This window comes from Piliocolobus tephrosceles, chromosome 6, assembly GCF_002776525.5.
Source record: "Piliocolobus tephrosceles isolate RC106 chromosome 6, ASM277652v3, whole genome shotgun sequence".
Lineage (NCBI taxonomy): Eukaryota > Metazoa > Chordata > Mammalia > Primates > Cercopithecidae > Piliocolobus > Piliocolobus tephrosceles.
This window is the reverse complement of record NC_045439.1, coordinates 48790086-48794868: the sequence shown is the minus strand read 5'-3', so window position 1 is coordinate 48794868 and position 4783 is coordinate 48790086.

Sequence of the window (4783 nt, the reverse complement as noted above, 5' to 3'; positions counted from 1 at the left end):
GTATCTTCCTAAAGAAATTTCAAATGTGGCTTTAAGGAGAAGAAGTATTTTTTAAAATAAGATAATACAAAGTAAAATATAAGCTCTCCTTCCCCGGAAAAAACTTAAGGATTATAAAGGTCAGTAATATATTTTTGTGATTTCATTTGAGTATGACTTTTTGGATATAATCATAGAATATATCTGCTTTTAAAGTATTATTTTGCAAATTGTGATAGTTCCACAATTTGTCAATGCACACATACACACTTATGTATGTGGTTATATAATTAGTGCCAGTTTACTTTCTAGACCATAAGCTCCGTGAACATAGGGACTATATCTGACTTGTTCATCCACTGTTATCCCCAGTGCCTGGTATACATATTAGGTACTCAATAAATATCTGTGAGTGAATATTCAAAGAGGTGCAGTGCAATTATGATGGTACATATGTGTTTTTATCCAAGGAAAATGCCTTTTTTAAAAAAATTAATATTTCAGTTATTAAGTATTCAGGTTATAAATTTAGACGTTGTTTTAAGAAAGCACTAATGTCTATATACAAAAATGTGATTGAAAAGATTCTATAGGCCAGGCGCAGTGGCTCAAGCCTGTAATCCCAGCACTTTGGGAGGCCGAGACGGGCGGATCACGAGGTCAGGAGATCGAGACCATCCTGGCTAACACGGTGAAACCCCGTCTCTACTAAAAAATACAAAAAACTAGCCGGGCGAGGTGGCGGGCACCTGTAGTCCCAGCTACTCCGGAGGCTGAGGCAGGAGAATGGCATAAACCCGAGAGGAGGAGCTTGCGGTGAGCTGAGATCTGGCCACTGCACTCTAGCCTGGGTGACAGAGCCAGACTCCGTCTCAAAAAAAAAAAAAAAAAAAGAAAAGATTCTATGAATTATGAAATCATATATGCAATTGTTTGCCAGTTTGTGAAATTAAATCTTTTTTTTTTTTTTTTTGGAGACAGAGTTTTACTTTGTCACCCAGGCTGGAGTGCAGTGGCACGATTTCGGCTCACTGCAACCTCCACCTCCCGGGTTCAAGCAATTCTCCTGCCTCAGCCTCCTCTGTAGTTGGGATCACAGGCGCCCACCACCACGCCCGGGTAATTTTTGTATGTTTTAGTAGAGTCGGGGTTTTGCCGTGTTGGCCAGCCTGGTCCTGAACTTCTGGACTCAAGTCATCTGCCCACCTCAGCCTCCTAAAGTGCTGGGATTACAGACATAAGCCACTGCACCTGGCCTGAAATTAAAATTTTTAAATAATCGGAGAAATAGTCCCAATAAAGCAGAGTAAAAGCAAAATCCACCTAATACAATTGGTTAAAGAAGCCACTTGTGTAATCCTAGCACTCTGGGAAGCCAAGGCAGGTGGACTGCCTGAGCTCAGGAGTTCAAGACCAGCCTGGCCAACATGGCAAAATCCCATCTCTACAAAAAACATAAAAATTAGCCTGTAGTCCTAGCAACTTGAGAGGCTGAGGAAGGAGGATCACTTGAACCCGGGAAGTCATGGCTGCAGTGATCTGAGATCGTGCCACTGCACTCCAGCCTGCGTGACAGAGTAAAACCGTGTCTGGAAAAAAAAAGCCACTTGTCTCTGAAACACTTTTAAATTTTGCTTTGAAATGAAATCCTTTCATTGTATTAGTACCACAGTATGTAGCTCTAGGTATTTGCACACATGGAACTCTGCACCTTCCATCTGTAAAGATGACCGGTAGAAATGGCAGAGCTAAGGGACTAAAGTCTGAGGCTGGTGGAGCCTTAATCACCTTAATCAGTGATTACGACAGTAGGGAATGCAACTCACTTCCAGACATTCTAGAATCTTTGGAATCCACAGTGCTCTGCACAAGGAAGCCGGAGCTTCCTGAAGAAATTACCACCAAACTTCATGGAATCACCCTGGCCTTCTTCAACAAAAACCTCTTTAACAGCACTAAAACACAGCTAAAAGGTAACCTTTTCTTCTAGGATGGTTTCTTTGGTAGTGTTTGGTTGTGCACCAGAGAGGATGGAAGGAGTTGTTTCATAGCCTTTCAAACAAGACCAGCATTGTCAAACATTTGCTGCTGCTTCTGCTATTCCCCTATTCCCTTCTGCCTTCAAAAGATGTTTAAAATTTTCAGGGCCATGATGTTGCCCTGTTTTGCTACCAAGCTTCTTTTTTCTTGATCTTTTGTTTCAATGTCTGCTTTCTTTTCCCTGTGTGCTCACTGAAGCCTGATTGTAGGGTCAAGCTATAATTAGTTTATATATGAAGTTTAATTCACTGTGGCTTTTTTTGGCATTAGACCCAAATGGGCTTTGATGTCTGGCTGGGGCTTTGATCCCAGACCCTCGAATGGTGGTCATCACTCCAACTCAAAGGATTGCCCTTTACTTTTTTCCTCCTATTCGGAGACAGCTTTTCCCAATTACATCATTTGTGTTTGTTTGGCCATAAAAGCGGCAAGGCATCATTTTGTTGCTTTGCTTGATGGCTAAATGTGCAACGAATGCTCCTTACTTTGCTTGGCTGCAATAGAATATTCACCGCTGGACAAGGCATTTGTAGGATGATGCTCAGATTTTGGTGGGGGTGCTGTTAGGAGCTGTTCTGCCTCAGGGCAAAGCATCAGACTATGATATGAGGGACATGTTCCGGCTCTGCCCAGGAAAGATCTTCAAGCATAAGTTACACCACTGTAATATATTCAGCCAAGACTCTTTCCCATGCTGGCAACTTTATCTTACTCTCCAGATCATCCAGGCAGCAGGGCCACCCCATCTTTAGTGGTACACCTTCTGAGTGTCAATTAACAGTTTTTCTGAGAAGACAGGCGTGTCCAGGGAAAGCAAAAGAACCAACTAGGGCTGAACAACATTAGAAAGGAGATAATGAAATAGCACTAGTGGAGGAAAAAGTACCAGCACCTGCTTTGAAAAGAAAGGGAAAGAAAAATCAAAACAGTAGGGGGAAGTGAGATTCTGTTGGCAACAGAAGGGAGCAGTGGGCGATTACTTTCAACTGCTTCCGGAATACCTGCAAGAAAAACAAAGAATCAAAGAGGAAAGAAAATCCAGGGAACTAGACTGGAGGGGAGAAAATTTGGCTGCTAGCTTAAAAAGAGACTAGGGGCAACCCAGCCTGTCTCACTTAATCTGATGACATTGGGAGTTTTCCTGGAAAAACAATTACAGCATTGAGCTCCTTCTAACTTCATTTGACAGCCCGAGTTTGTTTTAATTGGCATGTGAATGAACAGCATTATTTATTAATGTGTAATGGATACTTTGGAAAGCATAACCTTTTTTCCTATTTGTGACCATTTTATTGGCGGAACCATCTGAATACATTAGTTTTAGTATTTAAACTTGCTGAGAACACTTTTTCATGGAGATATACAAGCTGTTATGGCAAATGGCTTGCTTTGGACTAATGAGCCAGCTCAAAGTGCCATTTGGTGAGGAGGGGGGTTGGAAGGGTGGGGAGGTTTGGAGACATAGCAACTTGTCTGCCTGCCTTAACAAGATTTATTAGTAGTGTGTAAAAATGTGTTTCAGCTTTTTTCTCTCCCTCAACTATATATAGTTGTCGATGTGTGACATAATACAGGCCACAATAATAGACTCCACCCAGCCAGAGTAATCTAATTCAGAGCTAGAAAGCAAGAAGCATGTTTAGAAATGAGCAGAATGAAACAATGACAGAGGACATGGGTGAATGGCATTTGGCAAGCAGGATAAATCATCACCCTTTCATGCCTTACTAAAATTAGGGAGGAAAATTAGTTCCTATATTATAAAGTAGTGTTTGGCAACAGTAGGCATAAAGAATAGATAACCTGAAGATAATCGATTTTGTATGCTTGTGAACACCTGATCATAATTCCATTTTTAGAATATACAACCTTGTTAATTATGAATCAAGTTTGTAGTTCCTTTCATGTCTGTGGGAGGCAGCAATGGGGAGGAAAGTGAAAGGTGGCAAGGGAGTTCTTTTGTTTTTGTTTTTTGGTAAAAGTCGACTTAATTCTATTTGTAGTAGAGATTAAATGGGTACTATTAAGTTTAAAAGTATGTTAATGAAAAAACAATTTACAACCAATCTACATTCTCGAGTCTCTCTCTAGCAATTGTCAGGTGAATGCTTGCAAGGTAATGTGCTGAATACAGTGATACTAAGAGGGTATTAAAACAGTCCCTGCCTTCAGGAAGCTTTCGTAATGTAGATGGAGAGAAGAGATACACATAAACACCTATGTAGATAGATAAGTATATGCACAGCCAGATAAATAACCATACAGGTAGCATGGGATCAGAATCAGATATTTATATAGTTAACTGGAACTCAAAGGTTGGAAGGGTGGTTAGACCACACAGAGAGGGGAGGAAAGAAGAGGAATTCCTAGCAAGGGTTAGCAGATGGGCAAAAGTGCAAGTGTCTGAAATAATGGTATAGGATGCACTCCTTCACACAACACTTTGCCTGAACTTCAGCAAATGTGACTTGCTGGATTGAATTTCCGAGGTTCTTGGATGCTTTTGAAGATATATGTGGTGCTTTTCCACAGATAAGCCAGCTAGTGGCATTTCCAGACCCCTATCCCACCGGAAATTTCAGTGGGATAGGGGTCTGGAGTAGTGTGTTCCAAGCAGAGATGACCAATACATGATCCATCAAGAGGGAAGACTTACAAATCCCTCTGGAGAAAAGCTACAACTCATATCACCCTTACTATCTATGTGCTAGCCACGTTGTAAGTGCACAGCCCCGAAAATATATATCATATGCTGCATATTATT